At 37.1% G+C, this 26,266-nt stretch overlaps 1 long non-coding RNA gene across 1 annotated transcript; it reads left to right on the top strand.

The window, feature by feature from the left end:
• LOC138064200 (uncharacterized) lies at positions 1-25,860 on the top strand. The gene is made up of 3 exons (XR_011137489.1): positions 1-38; positions 7,664-7,726; positions 25,780-25,860. It is a non-coding gene; the product is annotated as an uncharacterized lncRNA (long non-coding RNA).
• Positions 25,861-26,266: the final 406 nt, after the last annotated feature.

Below are 26,266 nucleotides of genomic sequence, written 5' to 3'. Positions count from 1 at the left end.
GGATCTTCCATAAGAAGACATGGTCCTTGTTCAGTCAGGTAAGCCAATATCACCTTTCTATTTACATACCCTCTGAAAACCTGGACTTTAAAGTTGAATGAATTTTACCTTTAGTTGTTATTGAGATCAAAAGTCCATGGGTTATATTTTATTATATGCTTTCGGACAAAGACGATTTACTGAATACAATTTAGTGGAGGACAAGGCTGCCCATAGAATCTCTTATCTTTTTTAAGATTTCACCTTGGATATAATTAGTACTTTGATATAATTCTTGGCTTCTATTCTTTAGAGGTCTCCATCAGCCAAATGGTTGCTTTGCATTTTGAAATCTTCCACTTAAGTAGAGCAAACGGGTATTACCTATTTAAGCTGCAATGATGTATTAAGAGAAGCTCCTTGTTTCCCTGAGATCCCAACTTCTGTTTCATATGTGTGCATATACTTGAAAACATATGCAAGAATTCAGTTTTAGCCACCCGCTTCTGGTCTGCCCTTGGTTCTGGTTAGTGTTGTGTGAAGTATTGTGGAATGTTTTATTAAACCAGTGCTCATTCAGGATTCACCTATTTCTCATATGACTGAAGAAATAAATTTACAGACATTGGATATTAGATTAGATATTAGATATTAGAGAAAGTTTGCATGTCCACTTGCTACACTAATTTGATTAATTTAATGAATATCAATGTATATTTTAACATTACTGGAAAAGAGAAACTTTGGAAAAGTATGCAACTTTAGAAAAGTATGCAGTAAAAGAATGAAAAGCAAATACTGAAAATGAAAACTAATGAGATAAGGTATTAGAACCTGTAAATCAAAACCTAACTGATCAATCAGCTATTTTAATATACAAAATAATCCAAGTAAGCTAATCAGTACATAATAAATCAAATTCTGTTTGCAATATTCCACAACTAATCAGCAATAATTAAATAGAATTCAGAATTACCTTGATGAGAATAAGCAAATTACTTTCATTCAGTTTTGTAAAGAACCCAAAATAGTTTGGAAAGGATAAGGAAGTCAAAGATCAGTAGCACTTATGAATTTCTTGGTACACAGCTTTTTCAAAATTTAACAATTCTGGGAATATATTTTTATTCCAAATGTACCCTCTCTTAATTTCTTCTGTGAGGATGAGTATAAAATTTGCATAGGAAGGAGGCAAGAGACATTTCAGATTTAATTCTGTCTTAAGACAGCAGCTCTCACATAAACTCAGTAGAAAAAAGAATATCAAGATACACAAACCTCTTCAATTTCAACACCCACAGTGAAACAGAAAATGAGGTAGCTCATTCATAAGCTCATTTAAATGTACAAATTCAATAGAATGAAAAAATATATATAATGAATAGAGATTTTTATTATATGTATACAAATAGCCCCAAATGTAAGGAAGAAGAAATGATGATTAAAAAAAAACGTGAGACATTCTAATAACAGACTTTGAGAATAAAGGAAGTCTTTCTGATGAAGCAGTTACAGTCTGAAATTGCTTATTAGATGTGAGTGTTACAGTGGGAAGAAAGAGAAGAATAGGACTCTGGTGGTGCCAGCTCCCCATTAAAGTGATAAATAGTTACAGGACATATTTAAACTTCCAGAAAAATGTATTTTCCAGGAAGTGATCCCAACTTCTGTTGAACAGTGGGAGCAGAAAAACAAGCAACAAAAATCACTCAAGGTAGATGTTCTTGTTAAGATTATGACTACATTTAAAAAAAAAGAACTCAATTTTTATATTTAAATGCTAGGCAACTCTTATCCAGCCTTCCCTGATGTCTTAATAGTTAATGAAGCTATGTGCAAGCCTTGCTTAAGTAATATTTACTGTGCAGGATTTTGGAAGGCTAGTCCAATTTTTAAGTATTTTATGAAGCCCTATAACAAGTCAATCATCAATTATTCTCAATTCTTTCTGCAATAAATCTTTATTCTAAAATGTATTCTGCAAAACTGTAAACTGACCACTTGGTCCTGGTAGTGGATGTAAAACAGAAAAACTTGTCTTTGGACATGTTATGTAGATGTTAACTAATTTGCTTAAATATATTGAATGCATTGCCACATTTTTTTATTTCTAATTCATATTAACATTTCTAAAATAACTATATGAATTTCTTCTTTTGCTATTCTGATTTTCTTTTTTTAAAGCCTAGCGAAAGTTTGAAAACTTCTTGATCGGTCCCCAGCATTAGAGGCACACACAGAGGCCGACAGCTCTTCACTGTGTCCTGTAACAATGCCAACAACACAACTGGAACTGGAGTCTGGCCTTTTCTTTAGTAAATATTTCTTAGCTCAGACGTTAATACCTTACATCCTCCACGTTTTGGTACTGACTGCCTTGTCACACCAGATTCACAGCTGGAACAGACCCAGTTTAAAACACTCTCAAATGGAACAAAGGACACTCTTCACTCCCTTTTTTGCTACAACCCCCACTGTATAACAAAAGATAACCAGAGGAATAATTGCTGAGCTTTGTTTGAGCTACTGTTAGAACACCAGGAGTGTTCATTAAAGTAACGATACCTGAAGTGGGAAAATAGAAGGACTTTCAGAAAGATAGAAGTAGCCTCAAAAGAAAAACAGTTGCAATTATTGAGCATAGCTCTTTGTAAAATAAATAGTGATTATCTCTATGAGATTGAGCTATAGTTTCAGATATCATCTGAAAAGTGATACCAATAACTGAAAACTAAACTGCAAGAAATTTCTCAGATAATGAAAAAAAATCTATTTGATGATTAAAGTTTAGGAATCTGACCAAACCACTTTTGATAATATAACTTCAACGACATCTGCTTTCACTACCACAAAGCCTAAGTGCCTAATCCTGATTACGCATGCTATAATTGGAAATGATTCCACTGTCATTCTGGCTTTGATAAGTATGGATGTAAATTAAATCAGAACCGTCCCCTAAATTACTTAATTTTCCTTTATTCAAAGGGAGAATATTTACAAATACTGTCTTGGCAAATACTGTCCTGGCAAATGCTACTTGCACAGCATTTCGCATATTCAAAGTACTCTATGGACAGTAATGAACCAGCAATATTAGATTATTAACTAATGCACTCTTTCAAGTAACCTGAGAAGATATGAGGGAATTCAGCCATGAAAGTTGGGTTTTGAATTCAACAAATCTTCATAAATGGAAATAGCAGATGTAGAAGAAGTCAAAGAGGTGAACTTTTACTATGCATTTTCTAATAGTCTGTTATATAGCAGTTATAATAGGTACTACATTCATTTATCATGTTTGCAAGAATAAATGCATTTATATTTAAAAAAAGGCTGAAAGATAACTCATTTAAGTTGACTCATTCAATAAGTCTAGTTTTGAAGGAGTTTATTAATGCCGTTTGAAAGAAAACATAATAGAAGAAGTGCTGAGGATCAGTCATGTATATACCAAAATTCCTACAGGAACATTACAGCTGTTGATGTCTCAATTATCAGTGAAGCAATGTAATGGAATCTCTATAGTACTCTTGACAATGACAGTTAATTACAAAGAACAACATGTTAAAATGCAAATCAGGTAGCAATGCATGCCAGCTGACTAAACAGTCTTAATAAATCTCTTGGATTTAGTCAATATTAATTCAGTCTCCTTGCCCACCTAAGAGCACCAAAACTTCTTTCAGTGCAGAAGTTCCTCTACCACAGAAAAATAGCTGGTTTGAGCAGTCAACTTGAGCAACACTTTTCTGGTAAAGCAGGTGTCTTTGGAGAAGTCTCAAACCCACTGAAACAACAGAGTTCGTAAAGGTAATAAAAACCCACCCCAAACAATAACTGCACAGTCAGCTAAATGTAACATCTTTGACCAGTAAAATCTCTTCTTCAGCTTCATTACAGGTAATCATCCACAGAGGAAAACATCAGAAGTTCTCTTTTATTCAGGCACATTGCTGTCTTCAAAGATAGCAACTATTAGAAAGGCAGCCCTTGAGAAAAACTGGCTTCATTTGTACCGAAAAATAGAAAATAGATCTTTATGATGTGACAGGTTCTTTTCCCAGCTCAGAAAGCTGTGATTCAAGCTCACCATGAGCTGCAAATAGATTCCCTCACAGTCAACTCAATTTTTTTATTAAAAAAAAAAGTCAGACACAACAAATTCCAAGGCAACTTTAAGAAAGTAAGGTAGAAGCACAGATAGTTGCTCACCTGTCCTTGGCCCTCCTGACAGTCCCATTCAGGACATCGGAGTGAACAACCCACTGCAGAGCCAGTCAGTCCTCTCCATATAGCTCTGTGGTCTGAACGATGTTGCATTCCAGTAGTCTCATCCTATAACTTCAATATCTGACACTTCATAAAACTCAGGCATTTTTCTGACTGCTCTGGAGCTGTCCTTTTCAGTTGCAAGAGCATATGTTGTAAAAAGTAACATAATAGCTAAAGCATTTCCTGTTAAATTGTCTGCTGCATTATTTTACAACTGTCAGAGACTCATCCCTTACTTTTGTTTTGGGGGACACTTTTCTATTTAAAATTTTTTGCAGGAACATGATTATGAACTTTGGAGCTAGAGATTTGTTGCTTGGCAACAAATTTAGTAGTGTCATGCCTAGAATCTTCCTAGAGTACTTATTCCCAGATTCAGTTATGAAAGTGTTTCATCGAAAATTGAACATTTAAACATTTTCTCTCCCTTAATGAAAACCCAGCTTACAGTTAACCTCCCTAGAGCATGTGCTAAATGTTTTCATTATTTCTTAGCTTAGTGACCATGCTAAATACTTCTTCCTTCAGAGCAGCAGAAACATCTGACTGATGTTTGCTGCTTAACTTATTTTACAACATATATCAAGTTAAGATTACTTGTATATTTTATTCTGTATATGTATGATAAAATGTGCATTTTATCACTGTGGTGCAATACATATGTAGTTTGCTTCAAGAGGTTGTTTCATCCTGCAAGAAGTTTAATAACAATATTGTATTATATTCCACTGTTTTATCATCTCCAAGAAGTGAAAGACATTGTTTCACTGCCACAGGCATAGATATGCCTGAAACAAAACAATCACAAATGACACAGATGTAGATTTGGTCATGCCAGACATCATTTAGAGGGTGGACTTGTCCAAAGCAAATAAGCTTCTGATTTGACTATTGTTAATAAGTTTTACAACAGAATGAAGATGGGAATTGATGGACAAGTGCCAAACAGTCCTTCATCCTCCACTGATCTGCAAATTTTTGAGCACAAAAGGTGTTAAAATATTTGCAAACTGTGAAAACACATGCAATCCAAATACCTAAAAACATGCCTAAAATGTAAATCACTTTTATTATAAAAGCCTGACCTTGTTCTCCTGCTGGGTTAGGCTAACAGTAACGTGACTAAACTCAGTGAAGTTATGCTGATGTAAAGCTAGTGGGACATTAGCTTCAGGCATGATTCTATGTTGAGTGGTGATAACTTTTTTTGAGCCTTCCATGCTCCAAGGCTAGAAAAAGAAAGACATAGAAAGGGCTTATGTACAATGAACAGACCTAAAACCTGGGGCTCCATTGCCAAATGCTGGGCAATGCAGCTTCACACGAGTGACCAAAGCATATGCGGATGAGCAGTGGCTGTACAGAGGAGCACTGGCATAATTCACCCTGGATTTACAAGCTTGGTAAAAGTGTCCTGCTAAGATGGCTGATGGCTCTGGTTTGTTCCCATCTGTCTGGCTGCCGATGCCTATGCTTGACAATCTGTGATGAAAATTTGTTGTGATTTCAGGACGGAAGGTTTTTTAGTTCAGGCAGGCGGCTTATATTCACCAGTTCCCTTGGGTCTGCACCCAGTGTACTGACTGCTATAGAGCTGCCTGGACATCTGGCTCAAAAGCCTCCTTCCCATCACAGAATCACAGAATCACAGCACGGTTGAGGTTGGAAGGGACCTCTGGAGATCATCTAGTCCAACCCCCCTGCTCAAGCAGGGTCACCTAGAGCACATTGCCCAGGATTGCGTCCAGGCTGGTTTTGAATATCTCCAGGGAAGGAGACTCCACTACCTCTCTGGGCAACATGTGCCGGGGCTCAGTCACCCTCACAGGAAAGAAGTTTCTCCTCATGTTCAGACGGACCTTCCTGTGTTTCAATTTGTGCCCGTTGCCTCTTGTCCTGTCCCTGGGCACCACGGAGAAGAGACTGGCCCCAGCCTCTTGACACCCTCCCTTCAGATACTTGTACACATTGATGAGATCCCCCCTCAGTCTTCTCTTCTCCAGGCTGAACAGGCCCAGCTCCCTCAGCCTTTCCTCATAGGAGAGATGCTCCAGTCCCCTCATCACCTTTGTAGCCCTCCACTGGACTCTCCCCAGTAGTGCCATGTCTCTCTTGTACTGGGGAGCCCAGCACTGGACACAGGACTCCAGGTGAGGCCTCCCCAGGGCTGAGTAGAGGGGCAGGATCACCTCCCTCGACCTGCTGGCAACACTCTGCCTCATGCACCCCAGGATACCCTTGGCCTTCTTGGCCCCAAGGGCACACTGCTGGCTCATGTTTAACTTGTCCACCAGCACTCCCAGGTCCTTCTCGGCAGAGCTGCTCTCCAGCAGGTCAGCCCCCAGCCTGTCCTGGGGCATGGGGTTATTCCTCCCCAGGTGCAGGACCCTGCACTTGCCTTTGTGGAACTTCAGGAGGTTCCTCTCCGCCCAGCTCTCCAGCCTGTCCAGGTCCCTCTGAATGGCAGCACAGCCCTCTGGTGTGTCAGCCACTCCCCCCAGTTTTGTACCATCAGCAAACTTGCTGAGGGGGCACTCTGTCCCTTCATCCAGGTCAGATTAGTCAAGCATGATTTCCCTTTGGTGACTCCATGCTGACTACTCCTGATCACCTTCCTGTCCTCCACATGCTTAGTGAGGACCTCCAGGATGAGCTGTTCCATCACCTTTCCCGGGATGGAGGTGAGGCTGACAGGCCTGTAGTTCCCTGGCTCCTCCTTCTCACCCTTTTTGAAGGCTGGAGTGACCTTGGCTTTCTTCCAGTCCTCAGGCACCTCTCCTGTTCTCCATTGCCCATGTGCATGGCAATTTATTCCCTCTCACGTGAAAAGCTGGAGACCAGCAACAGCTTTAGGAAACTCCTGCCAGCACATAGTGATTAAAAAAAAAATGTGACCTGCTGTAGCAAAATGGAAACCTTTGTGATCTAATAATTAATCCAAAATTGAAGTTATTGAATTCCGTGGCATCTTCAGGTGAAGAAGAAAGATTAAATTTGTTAGCCACATTGCCTCAGCAGTCATAAAAAAATAAACTGGATAGGGCACATCTCTTAACAGCTATCCTTTAAGTTCTCTGACGTCTCAGGCAGGTGCCTTCTTGTAGAGACTCACTGGGTTCACAGATGCAGGGACTTTGTTTATCCAGCAGTAGGGTACATGTTGGAAGTGAGTTTTTGTCATGATTTGTCTTTTTGATTAATAGCTTTCTAGAGAAAGCTTTAATAGAGAAAGAATATGTATTGTCTTTTGAAAGTAAAATATAATTCTTAAGTAATTTGCACAATAAGTCTGTAATAGGCATTATACAGAAGATATTATTAATGGTTTGGCATTGCACCATTCTCAAGACAAAGATTTTGTTTGAATAACTTGAAGATAATTGCAGCGTTAAAAATCTACTTTGATACACAGGAGAAGAATGAGTAGTTCTACATTATTCAGTGGAATTCAAGCTGTAGTGAAAGACTACTGCAGGTAAGTGTGATATTAACTGTGCTAGAGACTTTTTAGTTAATATGGCCTCACTGAGTCCAACACAACAATAATCTGAACACAGCTTCTTGTTATTTACATTGGGTGATGTAAAAGGCCTTTCCTTTTTTTTACATCAGGATTAGTTTGTGTTGTGCCAGAAGTGCACATTTTTCTGTCTGTTTTTTCTCTTTTTGGCAGAAAATGACTATGTGTAAATCAATATTTGGGTTATTGCTTCTGTATACGTTGGAAAGCCTTTTGTTCTCCAAGTAGTTGATTTTTGTTTTTCTGCAACTATTTCCATTACTGTTCCAGTAACTGTGAGTTGGGAAGGGCCAGATTATTCTGACCTTCATCTTTAGCAAGCTATTCTAGCAGTCAGACTAACAGAAGGGGCAAAGCTGAGGCCATCCCCTCTCCTTAGGCCCTCAGCCCTCTGTCCTCTCTACCCTCACCCCAGAGGTTGCTGAGCTCCAGGGCTGTTGAGTCACCAGAGTCTCATAGGAATTGTAAGCCTATAGTTTCAGCAGCCCTTTGTGCCAGGATACCAGTCTCCTGAGAAGTCTCTTACAGCCTTGTTTAATCAAAGAAAAGTGATATGCAGTCTAGCTCTACATTAGACCTATGTGTGTAGGTAACATAGATATCTGTCAGATCTTTATAGGGTTTTGGCCTATTTCTGCTAGGGCTGCAGCTGAATTGTCATTATTTTTTCCTTTTTCTTATTTTTTTTCATGAATACAAATTTTCAGGTGACATACAATATTTATTTGGATTTATGAACTAGTGTAAAGGTCTCTCTGATAAGGGAAAAGGCATAGTTCACAGAGATAAGTTACTTTATACATTTGTAAATTTGGTCTTTCTCATTTACATACATGTGCACACAGGTGCAATAGAGAAGAGTCCTTCAATTGAGATGGCAAGAATAGAGGATTTTTGTGTCTTTAAAAATCTCTGTGTGTTCTTGATAATTATTGAGAAACAAAGATTTATTGTATGTTTTCCAGTACAAAGATAAAGAATGTTGGCATAAGCACAGATGCATTATGTTCTAGATAATCAAGTATAAAAATGGTAAAACAGTTGACTTTTTGGCATCCTGCACCAATTTGACTGCCTTTGACTCCAAGCAGCACAGTATGTTAACCATAGGATGGTTTCTGTAACATATTAATTCCTAGTGTGAGGTTTGCACAGCAAAATCCAGCAGCCTAAGCCTACCCAGTGTTACAACTTAATCTCTTATGATGTGTGTGAAACATCGCCATAAGATGAAAGCAAATCCAACCTAATCAGAACAAAAGTATATTCTAACAATATTGCACTACCAAGGACAATAGACTGTAGTATTTATCTCGTTCTTTTTTTTTCTTTTCAGTCTTCATTTTATATTATTACTTCCTTTATTTTAGGAAATAACAGTAGCAGGGAATCTGAAACGCAACTGGCATATAGCTACATAAATGTTCATCCAGGTCTGTCTTTGCTTGCTTCTACATCTTAATAACAGTTGCTGTGTGCTTCTCAAGAGGAGAACAGCTTAACGATAATCAGAATATTCTCTTCCACTACTTCTGATTTTGAAATTACAATCCACATGCTTTTTTTTTTAATTTGCTCTGTCAGACAGCTAGACTTATGCACAAGTTAGTTAAAACAGAATGTTCCTAATCATCCTTCAACAGCTTCCTGTAAAAGCCCTTTAGCAAGGTACATTTGTACATAACCAAAATCCCTCGTTCATGTAGACCCAGGTATGCACATATGTGCACACAGAAAGAGTATTTCCATAAAGGTACAAACACACAGCTAAACAGTATGCTTGGGTTACCATCTATTGCAGTGATATCCATCTGTCAGGGGTATAAGTTAGTGCTTTTGGATGTCCAAAGTCACTAAGCAATTGCAAATATACAAGTGTCTGTATATTTAGGTCCTGAAGGTCAGGCTGTTTATCCTTTGGCTGTGTTTTTGAATACATTTTGAAAGAAAATGTTTGTTTCCTCTCATATACCATATATATCTCCCCCCCAAAACCCTCTGTTGATAATGATATGAAGATGTGAGAATTTTTAAAGTTGTTTTTAACTAAGTAAAGTGGAGATGACAAAAATTTCCTTGGAAAAAGAAAACAAAAACCTAAGAAAAACCTTCTCCTTCAGGCAGATTGGCATTCTGGCAGGGCTGTGTTTGTGATTCAAGCCTGCTTTTGTGCTCAGAATGTGATGCACAGCTCCCCTCTTCCTCCCTCTCTCCCTCAGTGTGTCCTTCCCCCTCGCCTGAGCTGGAGTTGCATCCACTCCCCACGCTCTCCTGCAGATGTCCGGGATGGTTAGGATTCGTCAGGTCACACCTCAGCCTGTCAGGGCATGGCAACTCCTTTGCCCTGCTTCAGCCCATCGCTTCATTTCATCTGCACAGAGGCTGGCGGCGAGCTGGCCTAGTTAGACGTAAACCACTGTGGTGAGCCAAAAGTAGCCCGCTATTTCCTTCCCAGCTACCTGTCACATCCCCTCGGCTTTCATTAGGCCAGTCAGTGCTTTTATTAAACCCAACCCAAGCCACAGTAGATGCACACACGCACCAGAGTCTGGCAAGAGCTGCTGGTTTTGGGTGAGGGTGGCTGAGACCCCCCAAATCCCCAGGCCCAGCCTGGCCCTGGCCCATGGGCTCCCCCACCAGAGGCTCCCCACCACCCTCCTTCCTCACCCACGGCTCTCCCTTCCCCTCCCCACACCGCCGCCACTGCCTGCAGTAACCCCTTCTTGATCGGTTTTCCACCTCTCCCGTCTCTCTGTGTGTCACTTTTCCCTGACCCAAAAGTCTGGTTATTTCCCCCTCTGCTCCTCTCCAGGCCTGGCCCCACTTTTCCTTCACCACACTTTCTGTCCTCAGCTTAACTCCTTGGGACACCCTTCCCATCCAACCTTAACACCACACTGCCACCACCCAGCTCTCCCATCCCTCTGTCTGCTCCTCATGTCACTTCCCCGGCCTTGACTTCCCCAAAGCAGGTGTTGCTGTACTTGCTTTCCTCCTTCCCCCACTTGAATTCGGGGCAGGAACATGTACTAAGAGGTGAGCTCTCCTGTCTGACAAGCAATGCAACCTTGGTTACACCTCCACCATGGACACTGCTGCCTTCCTCTTCTGCTTTCTGCAGGGCTTTGATTTGTCTCCAGATGTGGAAGAAAGGAAATCTCAGAAGTGAAAATGTGGGACCATTAGCCAGAGTCTTCCCCTTGGGTTTGGGCAAAAACATGCCCCTCTAAACACTACGTTACCCGCAGTATATGCACATGTGAAACCTGACTCTTATTTCACACTCACTCTGCAGTAAAGTTAGTCACTGCTGTAAGTTGCACCATCAAACATAACTAACCTACTTGGACCTGTGGTATTCAGGATCACTAGAGGTTCAGATTTGTGTTTTTAAATAGGAAATCTTCCAAAGAAGCACTATCAAAACATGTGTTGTAATATATTCTATTATAAAGCTGTCTACACATAAAGTAGGTTATATCAACAAAAGTCAGGAGTGAAAACCTCTTGTGCACAAACATACAATCTCAAAATTAGTCTATTCACAGCTCAGAAAGTAGTATGTTAGTTTTGCACTGGAATAATTCAGTTCTACCTTCTTTTTTATGCATGTGTGCATATTTCTAACTCCTATCATAAGAAAAAGTACATTTAAATTTGTTCAGTACAAAATAACAAAATCTGACATTTTCCTGGCATTTTTTATGAGACTTAGAAAGAACAAACAGAAACCACTGTCTTCCATGAGTAGTTGACATGGCATTTAGTTGGCAAAAAGAACTACGTCAATAAATTGTGGGTACATGCTGGAGAAAGCTGTTGATAGCATAGCAAGAGTGAGATTTTGGAATCTGAGCTGTTCTCAAGTGGGTGCTGAAGTATTCCCTAACAAGAAGTAAGAATTTGAGCCAGTACAGTGTTGGATTGCATATATTTCTTTGATGCTTTTACAGGCCCTCTTTGCCTTTTCTTGGAAATGAAGGGCAAAACTATTCAAAGGCCCTTCCTCTGCCCAACTTTGCAGCCTAACTGTATCTGTATCACCTCCCCTCCCCCCATTTTCTTTTCCTTTCTCCATCCCCTTTAAGTTGTAATTCAATCTCTTCCAATTCATGATTTCTTTTCTCTTTTTGGCACTTCCTCCATCCTCTCTCTCTCATTAGTTTAACTTGAGTTAATTAGGAATCGTAGGCAGCCCTCAATCTGTTATATGTTACAATAGAGCAATCCAAAACAGAGAGGCACAGACACAACTATGTGATTTCATTGTCTAAGGGAGACAGAAAACCAGTGGGGATTCTCTTATCAAGACTAACATCTTCCCAATGGTTAATCTAACTGGCTTTAAAATGTTCCGCAAATGGAGATCTAGGATAACAATCTTTCTGTGTCTCCTTTTTTTTTTCCTGCTTTTTTTTTTCCATTTCATCATTGGCAAGAATGAATGAATTGGATTGACATGGAGGTGATAGAGGAAGAGAAATAGTCTACATGTCAAAATGACAATGTATATTACATGGTTAACAGAATTAGTGGTACATGCAATGGCTGCAGGTATTTTCATCTGCTGTTGTACAATAAGCTCCTTTTTTTCCAAGTGTATCATCAAGATCACTCCCAATTCAATGCAGATTAAGTGTTTGCTTGAAGGATCTCTTTTTATGAGTAATATCATTTGATAAATGTGGAACTGAAGTAAGAACCTAAGTATTCACTTGTTGCTGTTACTGCATTGTGTATATATAGAGGTCATGCCTGGTACTGTGACTGTAGTGCTGATCACAGACCTTAGGGCAGTGTGTGCTGTGGAAGTGAAATATAGCAGATCTAGGAAACCAAGCCTTGATTGTAAAGGTAAGGCCTTGCATTTTTGATTGACTGCAGCTTGATGAAATGCATGCTCAGGAAAGGTAGGTAGAACTGTGCACATAATACAAAGATACATGTGTGTATTATATTTATATAAGTCTGTGTGTGCTTGTATGTATATATAAATATATATAAAGTTTAAGCCTTCAAAGAAAGTAGTGTGAGATTCATGGTCTATCAACAGTCAAATTTATGACAATGGCTGCATAAAATTGTTAATTTTGTATGTATGTGCACATGAAGGTGGTAGTAATTAGTGTTAATAATTTATCCATTAATTAGTAATGTTTTTGCAAACATGCTTTGAAGTTAAAAGAATTTCAGAAGTCTTTTTGACATCTGATATCCAGGAAACAGAATAAAAACCAGTTTGAAATAGGGAAGAAAGGGAGACTTCAGAGGTACTGCAATCAAAATATCATTATATATTGTAAGAAAAATAATTTGTCTTTCTCCCCCAAAAATTTGTTTATGACAGGGAGAACATCAGACTAAAGGGGCACAAAAGGAATGTATAATGAAAAGCAAAGTATAAGCATGATTATCAGAACATATAAGAGCATTAAAGTTTTGGAAAAGCTCGTATCCCTTCTAAAAGATATCCTTGGTACTTTTTTTGAGAGTGTGGAAGTGAGTTTCTAGCTGGACAGAACCCACATGAGACCAAGCAGGGAGATGTTGCAGTAAGTTTACTTTTCCCACAGCTTCTGATTTAAAAATTGGTTATTTATTTCCCCAAGTATTAGTACATTTATGTCCAAACTGTGAGGAGAGATAGATTTGGCCCTTATAACAATCCTCTGTTCCATCTTTGCTTTATACAGTAATGCAAAAATGCAGTGACGTGGGTTGTTGTATTTTACACCACAAATGAAAAATACTTTTATTCCTCCATGAAATTAAAATAACTTACAGTAATACCTCCTGTTTCAATATCAATAATATCAAAAATCTGTTGTAATTGCATAATCCTTTTCCTTCTCTAAGTATCGTAGATCACAGTGGGAGAGTTGTGTAAGGCAAAGGCACAAAATTTTTGCTTAATAAAAATCCAGGACAGTTTTTAAACTTTATATTTTATGCAGTTTTGATATCTGAGGTTATATCAATTATAGTTATAATGTCAGCTGAAACATCTTTAAAAAGTCGTAAAACACATATAAACTCACATGTAAAACCATTGCTTAGTCAGAAAGTAAAATAACAGAAAAAACAGTAAAGCTAAATTAATATAACATCTATCCAACAGCTATCCAGCAAGTGCATATCTTTAGAAAGGCAGAAAATATTTGCCATTCTATCACATACACAGCAAATGCATTGATGGTTTATAGGAGTGAACATATGTATTCCCCCGAATGCAGCAGATCAGAACCACGGTTTCTGTCATTACTCATTTCTTTCCCCATTTAAGATGGACATGCAAGCCACTAAAAATGCACCGTGCCTATAACAGTGTGCTTCTCAGCCTAATGCATACAAAACCCCTGGCTCCCATCAGCATATGCTGGCGTGGTGAGAATAGGTGAAGGATAGTGCTACAGTCTGAGGACAATCACTTTAGTACATAATTAACTAGGACAAATATTTGTAGAAAACTGAGTGGAATTACTCTAGAAGATTGCTATGTAACACAGAGAAAAATCCACAATACAGGCTGTTTTCAATACATTGCTATCTATGAAATTAAGTCCAGACACATTTTTCTCAGCTCCAGCTACACTGGGTATGAAACTTTGTCAGAGCTACAGAATGCAGGATCAGATAATAAATGTCTAATAAACAGTTACAGAACTAAGAGCAAAGTAATGCTGAAAATGTACAGATAATGCAGGGGTGGTTGTGTCCTACGGGAGTTAATGGCACATAGAGATTCATACGTTTGCTTATCTAACTGGAAATATTGGAATGCATAAAGCCAGTGGTTTTAAAATTTATCGTTTAAGAAATACTGCTTTTAGTGCATTATTAACTTTGGTACTAGAAACTACTGCAAATCATTTTGGTGTGCTGCTATATTCTCAGTGCTTATGCTTGTACTGTAGTTGATTTTACATTGTTCTTCAGACAGGTAGATATAGAAATATCTACTTATAGTATATGTACAGAAAGATAAGTATACACATAGGTTGAAACAGTGGTATTTTTTGCACTTGAAATGGTGGTATTTTTGCACTTCACATCAGAACTAAAATTCAGACTAACAAATATCTTAAACATAGATTGCATACATACCTAGGTAGATTGTGAAAAATTACATAAAAACTAATACTGGCACTTACAGAAACAAAATCCAAAAAAGCACAAAAGGTACTGAATAACAAATCTCAAATTGTTGAAATTGTAACATTACATTTCCTGACTTCAATGTATCTGCTCAAGTTAACTATACAGAATATTAGCAATAATCAAACAGATTCTTCTTATGTGCTGTCTCAGGAACATACAGAATATTAACCAGCATGCTAATTTCCAGAGAAGTCAGAGGTACAGCAGAAAATTGTGATGACATTAGTAAGCTTTAATGTATTGATATGGGGACTGACAAGGGATTTAGATATTCAGGACAGTTTACTGTACACAGAAATATGCAACAGTTTTGGAGTATGCTCTTTTCAGTAGTAGATATTCCACCCTGCTTATTATTGTATTTTACAAGAAATTTGGAGGTAAAATAGAACTGTGCCTTTAAATGCAATTGCCTTGGCTATTCATTTTGTGAGACTGATGTTAAAACAGTATAATATATTGGATAATGAGGCTCCATATTCTCTCTCCCATATTAGGTCTAACATGTTCTCAAAAAATGGCATTAGCTTCACACTTTTAAATAAGAAATAGACATCTTGGGCTTCATTTCTGAGCAGATTATTTTCAGTATGTGGTGGGAATAACAGAGTTGGGTACACACAAATGTCATCCTCTAACTTCACAAATGAAACAGTGGCTGAAAACACTGAGAAAGGACTGCAAGGTCCAGGTATACATGGGAAATGCCTGCACCCTTCAGCAGAGAAGCTGCTCTGAATCACCCAGGTGCACCAACTCCACCATCACAGATACTTTCCACTCACTGATGCTGGCCTGATCCTGCCTTCTGAGAGAAGCTCTGCTTCTTTAAAGCAAACTGGTATTTCACAGAATGTAAATTTTAGGACATTTCTAATGGGAGGACTGTGTAAATCAGACTGACGTATCCCTAGTTTTAAATCTGATGGAATCTAATGTCATTGTTATAAAGCTTCTTTATTGGGTACTTTTTTTACCTTTTGACTGAAAAAAATAAGAGTTTCTATGTAAAAATTCTCATTGAAATTGAGTATTTTTTCCAGAGGTATATGATTACTTTTATATGTTGATTATGTAGGGAAATATCTGAAATTACTTAATTTGTAGGACGAGAAGCAAACAAATTCTTCCTGTAATGGAGTACCCTGTCCAAAATGTCCTTTCCTTCTTTGAACCCTGTCCATCCCTTTTCACAAACACTCCCTTTTTAGCCCATTGCATAGCATTACATCGAGTCCCTGCTTCTGCAAATGCTCACCGTCAGGCAAAGCACTTGCTGCCATGAATAGTCATGCTGAAATTCCCTGTATTGGCTGTCCAACTCCAGGCAAAAACCTACTTGACAAAATGTCTGTACATAACACTGAGGTTAGTATCTTGTATTGATTGTTAGCATATTATTTAAGCCTGGATTGGGGTAAACAAATTTTTCTTGTTTTCTAACTTATGTTAGCATTAATCATTATTTTAAAACTATTAAATAGAGTTTAGAGACCTAAGAAGTACTATCTTTTTAGATCAAAGCAAGCAGCTTTTCTTATTTTGTGGTCATATCTGTGAGAGAAGGAAAAAGAGCCTGGAGATTTTTGTTTGGAAATTTTTGTGAAGTTATGACATTCTCATGTGTTTGGAATTTTACAACTTTTTCCAAAACAAATTGCTATGAGTAATTTTAAGAAATATTCTTGGTGGTCTATGTATAAATTGAACAATGAAATGTACAAATATACATAGCCTTAAGAACATGTCATCAGTGTGGAATATTTAACTAACTCTACACTTCAGTTCATGATAAAATTAGGGACTGGATATTACACTGATGGAATGGATTTGAAATGTCTTATCAAAACTTCATTACTTTTAAGTTCACTATTGCTATTTTCGTAGTGGTAGCATGGCCAGACAGTTATTCCTCTATCTTTATAAACAAACATATACAAATTCAGTAGATTTGTTGCTGAATTGAACTTAAATCCATTACTTATACAGCTATAGCTACACTAAAAACACAAAAAACACTGGAGTCCAATCTAACATAACATTCATATTGTTTCTTTTTGCATGCTGTCACAAGCTGAAGAAATGAGAGAATAAATTATGAGATTAATATTGTTAAATGTCTTGTGCAGTTTGTCTTTCAGAGCTTCTTACGTTGACTATCCCTCCATTCAAAAACTACTGCCTATGATGAAATATTTTTAATTGCATCAGGTGAACTGAAAATGCAATTCTCCAAACACTGAACATTTCTGAACTGAGTACTAAATGTATCTTTAAATCTGCTTAGATAGTAAGTGACATCTTAATAGCCCCCTTTGACTTAACATGAACTTGCATGACTTTTCTAGCTAGATAACCCTGCTCTCATCTTACAACTGTTCTTCCTCTTCATTGCAAATTGCAGCACTTGGATCTCATGTAATTTCCCCTCAGAGAACAGATATTCTGTAGTTCTTCTAAGAATGATCCTGAGTAGAAACAGATTTTTCTCTGCTTTTTGCAGAAATGTGACAGTATTCCATTCCACTATTAAGTTCCCTTGGCAATGCAGGATACTTTGCAAACAAACAAATGAACAGATAGATAGGTTTCTGCTTCTAAGACCTTATAATCTTGGGGTGATATTACACAGTGAAAAGTTGCAAACTATGGATGTGTACAAGGAGGAAGAGTTACTGTGGCTGAGCAAATATGGTTAATGTCAGGTATCTTTTAAAATATTGTTTTTTTTTTTAATTTCTAACAAGAAATCAGGTACATTTATTTGGCTGACAACCTGAAGGCCAAAAGAGCTGGTAGTGATGAAAGGTTGAAAAATGGAAGCTAGTCTTGTGAAAAACAGACCAAAAAATGTAGAGATGCACAAAGAGCAGACTCCAGCCTGCTATTCTAGTTATCTCAGTGCTTAGAAGCTTAGAATTACTTGTGAGAGAGGAACAAAATGGAATATCTTCTGGTGTACAATGTATTCTAGTGTGCCAGCTTTACCACTTGAGTCACGGTCAGAGAAATGGTTAATAAAAGTCAGAGGCAAAAGCAGATTTATTAAGGGGCCATGAAGGAGACAGTGAGAAGTTTCAACTTAAGAAAGAAGATTGGGAGCCTCTGTATGGCCCCAACAGTAGCAATTAACAGATTAGAGTAAAATGGAAGAAAACTGATTTTTAAAATGCATTTGCTGCAGTTCATGCTCCAGCTCCCAGCAACTACCAAGTTTTACAGTGGCTTTGGGAATATTTCTCTTCAAAAGCCACAGTGCAGCAATATGGATGCATATGCACTGAAAGAGAATGTAAAATTGTCTGCTTGTGCTCTCACTGAGGTCATGAAAGGAGGATCTGGCTATACTTAACCTATAATGGGAAATATTCAGAGTGTAAACGAAGAATCCCAAATTTCCTATTCCTATTCCTAATTTCCTTTCTAACATTTTTATGTCATTTTAGTTTCTTTCAATAGTTGGATATACACAATTCTCTTTGATTCTAATGTATATCTGAGTCCACAGTAGCTGAATATTCATCTCAAACCTTTCTTTCTTTACCTTTATTAACATTGTAAGTTTTAGTTTGCATGTATTTTGAAAAACTTCACTCCTTTCCCCTCTGCTCCTCCTCTGGACCAGTTTCTTTTTTGCCTTATGGTTTGGTAAAAGTGTTCATACTTACATATGCTGAATTAATACAAAACTCAAGGTGAAACTCAGATATAACCAACGTTTTGCTTAGTTTTGAGATGAAATGGTAAATCTTTCTTGGCAATGATGAGAAAGGAGTGGTTTCATGCAACTCTCATCCTGAGCAAAACAGCTATGAATTGAATGGTTATGAAAGACTAAATTCTGTCTGCCATGGCCTGCAAAATTTCTGTGTCAGTGAAGTTTGGCAAGCTAACTAAACAAGGAAGGGTAGCAGTATTTTAATTTTTCTAGCCCAACTTATAACATTAGCTATATGCAACTTGTTTTTCAGGGAAAAATTGTAAGGAATCAATAAAAACTTCTACCTTTGATAGCTGTCCCCTGTCTCTGACTCATTTTTGCCTCTCTGTCTTCTCCAGAATATGCTGATTGTTCAGGTGAATTTCATTTTATTACTATCATTAACATCAGCCCAGAATAAAACTTTGGTTATCATCCAGGTAATGCATAATTCTTAGAATTTTTTGTGAGTTTAGTATAAGCATAATTATTGTGCATAAGGCATAACATTGCCACTCACCACCAAAGCAACAAGTCAGAAGTATGAGGCAGCTTATGTATTTGATTAATCTATTATATAGATTAATATAGATTACCAGTGGCTCAAATCCACTGATGATCAGAGCAAGCTTTGGAGCATTAGCCTACTTAAAGTTGTGTGAAATCTAACCAGAATAGGATGAAATATGCAGTGTGAGATTGAAAGGTACTTTCACTGTTTACTGTGTTCGTGGAAAGAAAAAAAGCAACCAAAAAAAATCAAAAATAAAGATTAGAACCACAGAGATAAATGGCTTTGTTGCTCTAATTTTCTTAGAAATTGTTTGGTAATTGGAAAATATTTGCAGCCATATTTTTTTTCTCATAATTACAGTAAAATAGTAAAGTATTGGTACATTTTATTGGGCTATAGAATTTCTGGGTCAAATATTCTCATTCTTTAGAGAAAGGATTTTTTTTTCCTTTGTCCAATTATCTTCTTAGGAGGGAGGTGAAACAAAGTTATTGAATCAATTCAAAAAAAGTAGGTATAGTTCTAGCAATCTCTGCTGTACTCTACATGTGTATGCATGTGTATGCAAATGCACACACATATACACATCCACAAACCATATTTGTTCACAGTAGTTCTAATTTTAGACAAAATGTTAATAATGTCACATACCACATGCAGGGATGTGGTGTCACATACCACATGCAGGGATGTGGTTTTCACTGTAAGCATGGCTCCTTCCAAGATTTACTGTAGCTGGGCTTGCATTTGTAAATCTGCTGGCTAACATTTTTCTGTAACAAAGCAGGAAATTAGTTCCCCAAATGTATTTTATTTATCTGATTTCTTGTATGAGGAGGTTATCATCTTCTTCATTCCTGAGTTGAAGGGATCTTACAGAAATGACTAATATACTTCAAATTTGCCACAACACATATTCCTTTTTAAATGTTATTATTTAATTAAATGGTACACAGGACTTAAAACTACTCCTTCCCAAGGCAGTGGGAAAGTTCTCGACAGCATTCAGTGGGAGCTAGACTAATCACATCATCTTTCTAAAAGTCATAGTCAAGTGTTTTAGCTGTTAATTCTCACTTACCAATGATGCTAATGAGTAGCATATGTACATTAGTACAATACTCCTATCAACAAACACATGAGAATTGGATTATAACCATGACAAAGTACATGAAGAATGGGAGTTACAAATGACAAGCTAATGCAGTCAACTCACTATATCTAAACTTGAAATTAAGATGTGAACTACAGGACAGGGGATAATGTCAATCTTACTAATTACCTTAAAAGGAGAGTATATTCTACCAACAGCAAAACAGAGATAGTACATTATGTATTGCAAAAGTTTTATTCTATATTGGGACTTGGATTCTGAGTCTTACTCCCCCAGAGCACATGTATGCTCAGATCTACAACTGGGTTAAAGTCCACTTTTCATTATGAACATCACCATCTGACAGCATCCTCAGAAACCTCCCTGAACTCAGTAAACAGAGAGGTCTCGTCTAGTGTTAGATGTTTGTTAAACTAAATTGTTGGGAAATAGGGGAGTTGGAAATCCATCAAAATTCCCCTTTGGCATTATAATACTAGGAAAATACTTGAGTGTCACAGTTAATTTGGAAATATATGATGAATCACTCTGTCAAGTTATTTTTTGTTTCTGATAACTCATATACAAGCATGATACTTTCCTGGCATTCCTCATTTCACTTCAAATGTTGTAAAGGTGAGTTCTGATCCAAACATTTCTTACCCATGTGAGCAGTTTCTAGCAAACTCTGTAGGAACTTTCTGGGAATAATCATGCTAAAATCAAGTCCAGAAAGAGATAGAAGGCCTGTTATTGACTCCACATTAGCTTTAATTCTAAATTCAGTAGAGATCCTTTTGATTTCTCCTACTACAAGCAAGTTTCAAATCATATCCTAGCTCTATGGGGAAAGTGCAGTGGATCTCGAGTGAGAAGGCTGTTCTCACATCCACTGTGCAGCTCCTATGGCCCTATATACCCTATGCAAAAAATAAATCTTGCAAAAACACTGCAAGTTATAATAATGCTGCATATTAATGTCAAATACTAACATTAAAAATAATAAAAATTGATACAAGCAAATTATATAATATATATTTGGAAAACTTTTTTTTTTTATCAAAAAAGAGGTAGATTAAATATCCCTCTGACTTTTTTTTAGTTGTACATTAAATGTTTTTAGATGCTCTTTAAAACTTCAAAAGTAGAAAGAGGATTATTTTCATATGTGAGGCTTTCATAACTGAAGAGCACAATCACTACACGCAGACTTATAAAGCACACAGCAATTATGCAAAATCAATTGAGGCTGTCTAGATCTTGGCTTTGAAACAAAGGTTAATAGAGAAAATGCTGAAAACTATTTGGCAGCAATTGTTGCTAACAATGCAGGTTAATAACTAGCATTGGGCCTGATTCTGATCTAACTCAGACTGGTTTTGCACTTGTATGAACTCCATTGATTTGCATCAAGTTATTCATGACGTTCACTGATAAGAGCTTTTATCTGCGACCTGTGGCATAAATCAGCCTCCTTATTCATAAGCAACTATTTGAGAAAACTTTTAACTATTTCATTATGTATATTCAATAAATAAATAAATATATATAGCTAGCTTAATTTTTAACAGGAAAGGCAGGAATAAATTTGTCATCCTGATTCAGGCAAATTGCCTCTACTTAATGTTACACTTCTACAGCATAAATTAGGGACAAATATAACAGTATTCCAGAAAAATACTCTAAATGTCAAAAAAATTCTTTGCTTCCAAGACAGGCATGAAGTCTCTGAAACTATAACGATGAAAACTGTTCTCATATTTATTTACTGATAAGATGTTGTTGTGGTAATACTGTCCTTTTATTAGTTCTCATTTGTTACAGCCCACATAAAATAGTCTTTCCACAGTTTTCTCAAAGCACTTTTGCGAAAGAGATTTAAATCTCCATTAAATTTCAGAGAATAGTTAAAAAAGCAACAGACTATTCATAATTTTTTTAATTGAATAATATACTATTGACATGAAAACTAGTTTAGCCTGAGTGAAAAATATATACTTTTGTCAATTGCTAATTTACGAATGGACGGTTTCTATGATCTTAGTTTTGCAATTATTTGATGCCATGATAGAATATAAGGAGGAATGATTAGAGCAGGAAAAATTCTATTAATATAAAAGACATTATTTAGAATTGTATGTTCCATACTTTAGGGTAAACACGCGCAGAAGCAGACCATTAAGATTCAGTTACATTTTTCATTGGTATGGTTTATCCCTCTCTCGTGAAAACTGACCTTTTCTCCTTGTATGTACATTTTTGAGGCATCAGACTATAGAGTTGTTTTCATTTGTTGCTCTCTTCATGGACACTATGATCTGTTTTATTTTTCTCTCAATTCTTTGATGATAAATTCAAGAGGGGAGAAAAACAATCACAAGTCATTTCAATCTAAGGAAACAATACATTAAACGTTACTAAATATTCTTGCAACTTTTAGAAACTGCTGTAATGCTGAAGTAGTTAGTACTTAATCATCTAATTTGTTTTACAAAGAAAATTGCTTCCTATGGCTGAAACAGGTTCTGCAGCTAACCTTTTTTAAAAAATGGTGTTAATTCCTGAAATTATTACTCTATTCTCTCTCATTGTCCCACAATATTTCTAGTTCCCTTTAACATTCTCCTTTTATTTTTTTCCTTGGTGTCTTTGTGATGATCCTAAAATCATTATTTTATACTCAAATTGTCCTACATACAGCGATATGGCATCTATCCTCAAAATTAATACATATTAAGAAATGTATGCTACACAAACTAGAGATCAGGAAGAATTGGTGTCCAGGTAACAGAAAGAGAGATGAGCATTCTAAAAACATGTGGTTGTTTAGACGATGCACATGCTTCTAGTAAAGCATTTTGCCCTAACTAAACCCTAGATTTTAAGCTAGGTTTTAAATAAATAGTCCTGGACTCCCAGTCACTCTTTTAAAGAGCAAAGGCTCTCCTGCACAGGGGATATGTTTATCTTCTCCTGAGGGCCAGGAAGGGGTCATATCCATGGAAGGGATATTGTTAATCTCTAATAATGTTAAGCTTTATTCACAGATTATTACAGCTCCAGAAGCAATATAAAAGTTCATAAATGATAAACAGGAAGCCATCTCCCTAAGGTCAGGAAAAAAAAAGGGAGACCTATCTCACCTCACTCTAGGTATGTCCAGTAAGATATTTGTATCTGAACTAGTTGTCTAGACTCCCTTTACAGTCACCAACAATTAGGCACCTATGGGATTCTATTCAGCCAATCTAAATTAGTTGCCTCCTTCAGAGTGTAAGGAATTACGCTCTAAAAGAGCCCATTTCTCACCACTGATTATGAAGGGATGCTACATGGTTAGCTCAGATGTGGACAGCTGTGTAGGAGCAACCTAAATTTGCTCAAGTGAGCTCCATGCAGATAGGCTAATCATGACAAATCATGTCAACTCAGCCCAGCAAAACCTGAAGGACTGGGATTATGACTGGTTTTCTAAGGTTAGTTTTTGACTGGTTCTACTGCAGCCTAGATGATTTGCAGAGTCTCCAGCCCACCAGGTAATTTTGCTGTCCCTGTGTTTGGGGGTTACAGGGTATCTGCACTGCTGTCCACACTATAAATATGGGTTGTGGTCTTCCCATACTGAGGCCCAAGTTTCCTTTCTAGGTATTTTATTCTCTCTTGCTCTGTCTATGCTTTCCTGCCTGTTGTGAAAGGATATATGGTGAAAAGTTGAAATATTTGTTGCTATGTCTGTTCAAAGGTCTGGGTTCTGCACACAGAATACAGTCAAGAAGGGAGTTTCTGATCTGTGAATGAAATTAGAAGAAACAATATTGTTCCACTAGTAGATGGGTCTCTCTCTGGATGAGAAAGTGTTATATTGTGGTTGCCTAGCACCTTCTATATAGGAACAGAGGGGACACTCTGTCCCTCTTTGCAGAAAGTGTCTTGGGCCAAAAGTATCAGTACTGGATTCAGCAGAGAATAGATCTCACTATGGCTTCCACACAAGCAGTCCAAGCACAGATGGCAAGAAGTTATTCAATATCTTTTCATACCAAGATTACAAAATAAGTAACACTAGTTTTTCTACTTCTTCCTCTGCCTCTGCACTTGTTGTAGAGAACCAATGCAAGTTAACCCTGGCCATTACTAGAGCAAAGGTGTCTGCATGAATCAGCCAAACAGTAGTTAGCATTATACATGCTCAGAATTGTTTGTGGAGGCATTATCAAGAAATATCTTCTGGGACATTTCTTCATACACTTATCTTCCATATAGCAACAGGGAAAGATTTTTCACTAAATAAAATATGTTCAAACTCAAATATATACTTATTCCTCTGTCAGCTGCTTCACTCCAGGAGTTTGTACCTTATGGACATTTTATAATGAATAAATAATAGTTGTACACAGAGATACCACTATTTATATAAAAGGAATGCTTGGATTTTCAGAAATGCAGCATACTCAGTATGCTGCAAAAGTCAAAGGAATTTGCTCAATGGCCTTGAAAATCTGGTCATTTTGACTTGAATACTTCAATCTCAAAATTAGAGTTATCAGAGCTTTTTAAATCCCAATCTCCTTTGGCTTTTCAATTTAAACTAGAAAGGAGAGCATAAAATTCACACCAGTTTTGACTAGTTTCTGACATGGCTGCCTTTCCACAGCAATTTAAATAGTGACCACTCTTTCTGTTCAATAGTCATTGATGGGATGTCAGAAGAAAGATTAACAAAGTGAGTAAAAGATTTTAGAGTGAAGGTCCAGTGATTTCATGAATATCAATGATTACCACATTTTTTCAAACATATTTTGGTGCTTTTGACAGTTGTTGCTTCTACCCTTTAGTTAAAGACAGTTTCTGTCAGTACCACTAGGGGATGTGTATGAATCACAGAATCATTTCCATTCTTAACTCCCTGGGTAACATGAGTTTGGAAGAAGTGGTTCAGCTAATCATGATTTTGATTAACATTGATATTGTCTCAATAGAGATTTTTCAAGTGATTTTTCATGATAAGGTTTTGCAAGGTAAAAATGTATTTTAAGCATTAAAGACTTGTCTAAATTCAGCACAGATGATACAACACTGCTACCAAACTGTGGAGTGCATCAGATTATTCAGTTCATTTCCTATTCCAAGGGACGTTTGACAACAGCACTTAAAGCAGCTATGCTAGGTTATTCACCTGAAGTGTTTTGAATTATAACAATTACAACTTTTTGGATGTTGCTTAGACCATTATACCACTTTCTAGAAGGCATAATAGTTATGCAGCTCAAGGAGTAATTTTGGTAGATCATCAGATGCCAAAAACATGCAATTAGGAACATTCCCAGAACTGTAAATGACAACAACTGAAAGTAGAGAACATCTACTGCCTGTTTCCCTGCAATAAAATCCTTGCATTGTCCTACATTAAAGGTAATGCAAGCTGAATATATGCAGTCTTATCTGATCTACATAGTTTTGAGCATGTCTAATAGAAGATAACAGTTAGATGTCTTTAATGATCAAATATATGTATTCTGAAGGGCAAACTCTCCTTTCTATAGAAACTATGGCCAGAATGTCTTACTGCTGTGATCACAAGCTCAGCATTACACAGAGTAAGTCACCTGTCCCCTATGCTGGAGAACGGAGGCACACAGACTGTGGGAATTGGGAAGATGGTTGGCACTGATTCAAGAAAAAAAAATAGAAATAGACTGTTTTGAAAAGAGGTAAGTTTGTGTCTATTCCCATAACAGCTTTTAAATGAATATCTGAGAAACAGATCTTCTGAAATAATATGGCATAATTAAAAAGTAAATATTTCTATATTAAATGATGGAAGGGGGAGTTCTGTAACAATTATATAGCTTTCAGACTATGTCCTGTCTGACATAAACTAACATAAAAATACCAAGTAGAATCCTAAACCTTAGTTCATGGCTTCTGGTGCAGAAGCCTGGCAGAGATGACACAGGACCTACAGGACTCTCCTGAACTGACATCCTGGGGTAGGTAGGGCATTTCAGATAATACTAGTATTGCATTTAG

This window comes from Struthio camelus, chromosome W (assembly GCF_040807025.1).
Source record: "Struthio camelus isolate bStrCam1 chromosome W, bStrCam1.hap1, whole genome shotgun sequence".
Classification (NCBI taxonomy): Eukaryota; Metazoa; Chordata; class Aves; order Struthioniformes; family Struthionidae; genus Struthio; species Struthio camelus.
Note: the sequence above shows the minus strand (reverse complement) of the source record. Positions and strands in the feature narration are given on the sequence as shown.